This window comes from Mastomys coucha, unplaced genomic scaffold (assembly GCF_008632895.1).
Source record: "Mastomys coucha isolate ucsf_1 unplaced genomic scaffold, UCSF_Mcou_1 pScaffold22, whole genome shotgun sequence".
NCBI classification, from domain to species: domain Eukaryota; kingdom Metazoa; phylum Chordata; class Mammalia; order Rodentia; family Muridae; genus Mastomys; species Mastomys coucha.
This window is the reverse complement of record NW_022196905.1, coordinates 23,478,407-23,485,688: the sequence shown is the minus strand read 5'-3', so window position 1 is coordinate 23,485,688 and position 7,282 is coordinate 23,478,407. Positions and strand designations below refer to the sequence as shown.

Here is a 7,282-nt window from a genome sequence, read left to right as displayed (position 1 = left end):
TGGCTCTTACTGTGGTACAAGCCCAAAATAAGAACAATTTTTAGATATTGGAGTTCATTGTAATAAGAGTGTACTTCAATGCCCCTCACATGACCAAAGGATTTTACCTCCATCGTAGCTAAGCTGAGAGTTAACAGTTCTGCTGTGCCTTTCCTGCTATGGTCAAAGCTATTTGACTGAAGTGATTTTCTTCGTTCTCAGCCCACAGAGAACAGGTTACATTCATTTAAGAAATGGTGTGTGTATCAAGATGGTCTATCCGAAATGGTGTGTGTATTAAGATATTCTATCCGTGAAGTCATTCACCAACTGTTTCAATGAACAATGGTTCTGCTTGGAGGGTGGCACAGACATTATTAGGTTAGGGTAAGAATCTGGTTCTTTGGTTGTGATGATTTTGAAAAGCATTCATCTCAGAGAAAGAGTAACTTATAAAGTTCTCTTCTTCAAAATTGATACAATAGTTACAAACATCAAGCAAAGCATTCAGTCTCACTCTTTGTTGTTCTCTTATAAGCCACATCCCAAGTTAAATGTTTATGTTTCTTTTGGCTGTATAAATAATTTTGAAATATGTAAGCTGTTCTGAAAACCGTAGTATAGTGTAAAAACATCAAATAAACAATCCTATTAATAGAGAGGCTGGGATAGGAGAAGCATGGTTTCAAGACCATTATGTGGTACCTGGCAAGACACTGTCAGGTACAAACAAGCAGAAAGTGTATATGGATTGTACAATATTGGACATATTTCTCTAATTACCAAATTAGAGAGACCACCAGATGATAGCCAACAAATTTTCAATTCCTCATACTTTTGAATTTGAATTGATTAGGATAAATTGATAATATTAATTTTCATATTAAGAGATATTAAGGAAAGGTAATTGTTACTTCCTGTTATATTTGTTGTTAGAGGTGGAATTATGTTTGTGTGTATTTGTTGAAAGATTACTTTTTTGCTTCTTCTAGAGTGTAGTTTTGCTCCTTTTGTTGGTATTTTCCCTCTATTATCCTTTGTAGGGCTGGATTTGTGGAAAGATAATGTGTAAATTTGGTTTTGTCATGGAATCTTGTTTTCTCCATCTAAGGTAATTGAGAATTTTGCTGGGTATAGTAGTCAGGGCTGGCAGTTGTGTTCTCTTAGGGTCTGTATGACATCTGCCCAGGATCTTCTAGCTTTCATAGTCTCTGGTGAGAAGTCTGGTGTAATTTTGATAGGCCTGCCTTTATATGTTACTTGACCTTTTCCCCTTACTGCTTTTAGTATTCTTCCTTTGTTTGGTGCATTTGGTTTTGGGTATTGGTGTGGCTGGAGGAATTTCTTTTCTGGTCCAGTCTACTTGGAATTCTGTAGGCTTCTTGTATGTTCATGGGCATCTCTTTCTTTAGGTTAGGGAAGTTTTCGTCTGTAATTTTGTTGAAGATATTTACTGGCCCTTTAAGTTGGGAGTCTTCACTCTCTTCTATATCTATTTTCCTTAGGTTTGGTCTTCTCATTGTGTCCTGGATTTCCTGGATGTTTTGGGTTAGGAGCTTTTTGCTTTTTGCATTTTCTTTGACTGTTGTGTCAATGTTTTCTATGGTGTCTTCTGCCCCTGAGATTCTCTCTTCTATCTCTTGCTTTCTGTTGGTGATGCTTGCATCTACGACTCCTGTTCTCTTTCCTAGGTTTTCTATCTCCATGGTTGTCTCCCTTTGTGATTTCTTTATTGTTTTATTTCCATTTTTAGATCCTGGATGGTTTTGTTCATTTCCTTCACCTGTTTGTGTTTTCCTGTAGTTCTTTAAGGGATTTCTGTGTTTCCTCTTGAAGGGCTTCTAGCTGTTTACCTGTGTTCTCCGGTATTTCTTTAAGGGAGTTATTTATGTCCTTCTTAGTGTCCTCTATCATCATCATGAGAAGTGATTTTATATCTGAATCTTGCTTTTCTAGTGTGAGTGTATGTCCAGGACTTGCTATAGTGGGAGAATTGGGTTCTGATGATGCCAAGTAACCTTGGTTTCTGTTGCTTATGCTCTTATGTTTGCCTCCTGCCATCTGGTTATCTCAAGTACTATCTGCCCTGGCTAAATCAGACTGGAGCCTGTCCTTCCTGTGATGTTGGTTGTGTCAGAACTCCTCAGAGTCAAGCTGCCTCTGTGATCCTGTGATTCTGGGATCCTGTGATCCTGGGCTAATTAAAGTGCCTGTGAATATAACTTCCTCTGGGAATTATGAGACTTGCTGCAGAGTTTATGCCCAAGGTCTGCTCAGGGCACCAGCCTAGACAGACCAGAAGGAACCTGAGCCACTGATCTGGTGGAGTTCCTGTGTGCTTGAGCCCTGCTGGTCCCAGTTACTCCTGGTGTTGGGACAGATGTTGTGTCCTCCTCACCTCTGATCCTTAGGATCCTGGGTGTGTCAGAGCGTCTGGAAGTGGAGCTTCCTCTGCAGGTTGTGGGACTGGCTGCAGAATTTGTGCCCAAGGTCTGCTTAGGACACCAGCCCCTTTTTTCTTTCTCTTTGTTTCTTTCTTTATTTCTCTCTTTCTCTTTCTTTCTCTCTTTGTTTCTTTTTCTCTCTGTTTGTCCTTCTCTTTCTTTGTCTCTTTCTTTCTTCCCTTTCTTTCTTTCTTTCTTTCTTTCTTTCCTTCCTTCCTTCCTTCCTCTCTCCCTCCCTCCTTTCTTTCTCTCTCCCTTTCTTGCTCTTCCTCTCTCTCTCTCTTTCTTTCTTCCTCTCTCTCTCTCTTTCTTTCTTTCTTTCTTTCTTTCTTTCTTTCTTAGAACAGTCATGGCAAACATTTTTAATCGGTATCCAAAGGACATTTCTATGTAAACAAGGTTTTCCTTGAGTAAATGTTGCTGTAGTTTGCTACATGAGAACATCGTTTATTCTTTTTTTTTTTTTTTTAACATCGTTTATTCTTAAACTGGGATTGTTATACTTCCCACCGGAGCCTTCCAGCTCAGGCAGCCTCCTAAAGCACTTGATTCTGATACATTTAATAACAAATGCCAGAGAGACAGAGGCAGGAGGTTCTCTGGAAGTTTCAGGTCAACCAGGGTTATGTAGCCAGCTCATAGCTAGTTTTGTCTCAAGAGATAAAGCTAGCTCTGTATTCCTGCTTCTTACACACAGGTACAGGAACAGGAGCAACCCTTCTCCATCTGCAGCTCTGGCCCGATTAGATTTTAAGAAACTGGGCTCCAGTGTGGGGGAAAGTGGGTTCAACAAATCCCCGAGATGCACAGAATTTCCCAGGAATTTCCCATGGATGCTGCTTGAAGGCAGGGGATATGTTTGCTGCTGCTTGCTTGTGCCTGGGGTTGGTCTTACCACGGACAAACCAGTGCCCATGCCTCTTCACTATGTAGCAGGCTCTACAGCACTTCATTTTTCCCCCTTTTTTAAAAAATTGGATATTTTCTTTATTATATTTCACTTCTTTTCCCCTTTCCAGGTCTCCCTTTTGGAAACCCCCTACCCCATTCCCCTCTCCCCTGCCTTTATGAGGGTGCTCCCCCACCCACCCACTTCTGTCCTCCAGCCCTAGCATTCCCCTACACTGGAGCATCGAACAACCTCAGGCCCATAGGCTGCTTCTCCCACAGATGTCCAACAAGGCCATCCTCTGCCACATGTGACCAGAGCCATGGTTCCTCCATGCATACTCTTTGTCTACAGCACTTCTTGGTGATACCCTTGGTTTTGAAGTCCAGCCAGGGCAGCCACCGAGAAGTGAGTGCACCTTTGTGCATTGTTTGGCGCTTGGAAGTGTCCCCAGCAGGAGAAGGTCTGGGACTTCACCAAGAGGTGACTCCAGTGCAGGAATGGGTCCACAACTAAAGACACCACACTCTGTACAAGCAGAGCATTCATGCTGAGCCCAGACTGGGGAGGGGTGCCACCGGAGGAGAATCCCTCCCTACTCAACATCAGGCGACCATTACCCAAAGCTTCCTTCTTTTTCTTTCTTTCTTTCTTTTTTTTTGAGAGAGAGAGGGAGAGAGAGAGAGAGAACAGAGAGAGAGAGAGCATAAAGTTGTGTGGATAGGGAGGTGGAGAGGAACTGGGTAGAACTGGAGGAGGAAAAAACATTATCAAAATACATTATATGAAAAAAAAACTTTCAATAAAAAAAGAATACTGGTTTTACCTTGTTAGATCCAGAGGGGTCTGTCCCTCAAATGTCAATGCTGGTGACAAGCCTAAACACCAGGTAAACAGAAGGGCTGTTATTAGACAAACAAAAGCCTAAATTCAGCACTCCCCAGGAATCTTGTAAGGTGCATTTTGGTTTACTAGGACCTCCCTCAGTCTGGCCCTGTGGGACAGTGAAAGGCAGCCCGTTTTCTGGTTGAGTTAGGTTTATACCCCGGAGACCCAGCAGGTGTTCCTGCAAGGAATGGAAGGTGTTTGCCATGTTCCCAGACACTAGGCTCCTGAAGAGACCTAAGCTCTCCGTGATTCTGTGGCCATCAGTCACGTAGGGCAATGCCCCAAGCCCCTGGTTTTCTGCTCGTACTCCACCCCCACAGTTACCTGGCAATAGCCAGGTATGCTCCTGCCCACAGTTACCTGGCAATAGCCAGGTATGTTCCTCCCCACAGTTACCTGGCAATAGCCAGGTATGCTCCTCCCCACAGTTACCTGGCAATAGCCAGGTATGCTCCTCCCCACAGTTACCTGGCAATAGCCAGGTATTCTCCCCCCACAGTAACCTGGCAATATCCAGGTATGCTCCTCCCCACAGTTACCTGGCAATAGCCAGGTATGCTCTTCCCCACAGTTACCTGGCAATAGCCAGGTATGCTCCTCCCCACAGTTACCTGGCAATATCCAGGTATGCTCCTCCCCACAGTTACCTGGCAATATCCAGGTATGCTCTTCCCCACAGTTACCTGGCAATAGCCAGGTATGCTCCTCCCCACAGTTACCTGACAATAGCCAGGTATTCTCCTCCCCACAGTTACCTGACAATATCCAGGTATGCTCCTCCCCACAGTTACCTGGCAATATCCAGGTATGCTCCTCCCCACAGTTACCTGGCAATAGCCAGGTATGCTCCTCCCCACAGTTACCTGGCAATATCCAGGTATGCTCCTCCCCACAGTTACCTGGCAATAGCCAGGTATGCTCCTGCCCACAGTTACCTGGCAATATCCAGGTATGTTCCTCCCCACAGTTACCTGACAATAGCCAGGTATGCTCCTGCCCACAGTTACCTGGCAATAGCCAGGTATGCTCCTCCCCATAGTTACCTGGCAATAGCCAGGTATGCTCCTGCCCACAGTTACCTGGCAATAGCCAGGTATGCTCCTCCCCACTGTTACCTGTATGCTCCTCTCCACAGTTACCTGGCAATAGCCAGGTATGCTCCTCCCCACAGTTACCTGGCAATAGCCAGGTATGCTCCCCCCCACAGTAACCTGGCAATATCCAGGTATGCTCCTCCCCACAGTTACCTGGCAATAGCCAGGTAGGCCTGGCCCAGCTCCCTTCTCCCTCTCTTACTCGTGCCTCTCTCTCTTGCCCTCTTGCTCCCTCTCTCTCCAGATTCCCTTCCCCCCTCTCTCAACCTGGCCTCTGCTTCTCAACTCTCTCCCTCTCTCTGCCTTTCTCTGCCTCTACTACCCTCTTAGCTCCCCTTCCCAGACACTCTTCCTGCAAAAGGTATTTAACCTTAGACCTGCCCTGAGAAAGTGGGGTATGATTTCACTCATCACAACTCTCCACCATGACAATAAATGCTTTAAAACTATAGACTGCCTCTTCTCATTAGGATCCGCCACGCTGGAGCAGTGGAGCAGATCTTTCTCTAAAGAGTCACATGTCTAATCACTTGCAGGAGACCTCCCTGTGTTCTCAGCCATGGTTTCCACCAAGCCAAGCCAGCCACTGAACAAGCCAAGGACTCTCATCCCTTGAGAACCAGCCAGAGCTCTCCTCCTGCCATTTTCCCTTCGGCCCCAGGCCAGAGCCAGCCCCATGGGCCCCTACTTCATTCTCAGCTCTTCCGTGACACCCAAGAGCCTTAGAACCTATCATCCTTGGCCTCCATGTGGCCTGGGGACCAACAAGCCAGACTCTGGCAGTTTCCTGGGGACCACAGACTGCACCTCCCCACCCCCAGAGTTGGGTCTTGCGGCTTCTCACAACCCAACGCCTGCCTGGCAGTGGCATAGGTGCATGCAGTCAAACTTACTGGGCTCCCCCTCTCTCAGCAGCCTGAGCCCTGGGCTGAAATCAGGACACCATTTTAACCCACATGGCCCTAAAGGTCAACTACTTGGGCAAGGGCTGCTAGTTCTTGGTCAAGCCAAACAGCCTGTATCAACTGAAAGACTCCACCCTGCTGACTGTCATAAATGAGATCTACTTTCCCGCCATTTTGCTTTTCTCTGTTCCCACCTCCCACCAGAGATAACCTTGGCAGTTTGATCCCCAGTAACCTTGCTTTTTACCCATGGTGTGGTCCAGTTCAGTGGTTTCACTGTACCCTCGTATATACACTTGAGTGGAGGTCTCTGAAAGGATTCTGTATACTGCTATTGGAGCACTATGGTACTGTGTCTCTAGTTCACACTCCATTGCTACCAACTGCGACAGAATAACATTGAGGATGGACAAGGCTTGGGGAGCAGGCTGACAGGGGGACTCTGTCTCCTGAGAGACCTGGGGATAAGATATGCTTTTGTCCTAGGGCCTTACTGTAGGACCAAGGACTTTGTCTAGCCTCCAGTATGGGTGGATTTCCCATTGTGCTGCTAGAAGTAGGTTGAGGGCTGGAAGGAACAGAACAGGATGATGAGGAACCTCTAAGTGTGGCCAGCTATGCCAGGGGTGGATGGTGGAAGTCAGAGTCCTGATTCTAAAGACCAGCCTTGGAAGAAACCATTTTAAAAATCTTGACTTTTAGTTTAGTCAAACACATTCGCTTCCAGGAAAACTCAGATCCTTAGCATCCTTCTCGTACTGATCATTGTAATGTTCCCAGACCAAACTGCACCTCATGGTGATTGACAGGTATTTGTGAAGTGTAGCTGGACCTGAAAATAATTCTTACTCAGGGGCTTCTAAGGGGCTGTGTAGGCAGCCAGTGAGAGGCTGCTTGTCCTGAGGTGAGAGCCTCCCATAGCTGAGATGGTCTGTGTTCAAGTTTGGAGTGGTCTGGGACACTGGAAGCTCTGCCTGTCATGGCAGTGAATGGCCTGTTGTTTTCCTTTCTTCCTTTCTTCCTTCCTTCCTTTCTTTCCTTCTTTCTTTCTTTCTTTCTTTCTTTCTTTCTTTCTTTCTTTCT

At 45.9% G+C, this 7,282-nt stretch overlaps 2 long non-coding RNA genes across 4 annotated transcripts in view; one reads left to right on the top strand and one right to left on the bottom strand.

Annotated features, from left to right (window-relative positions):
- LOC116069384 overlaps positions 1–7,282 on the bottom strand; it is a 52,800-nt gene that overhangs the window by 12,762 nt on the left and 32,756 nt on the right. For all 3 annotated transcript variants that reach the window (XR_004110005.1, XR_004110004.1, XR_004110006.1), the window contains exon 3: positions 4,139–4,190. This is a non-coding gene — a long non-coding RNA (uncharacterized LOC116069384). The remainder of the gene's footprint in view (positions 1–4,138; positions 4,191–7,282) is intronic.
- The window catches only part of LOC116069385, a 17,735-nt gene that overhangs the window by 2,366 nt on the left and 8,087 nt on the right, over positions 1–7,282 (top strand). The gene's annotated exons all lie outside the window — the stretch shown is intronic.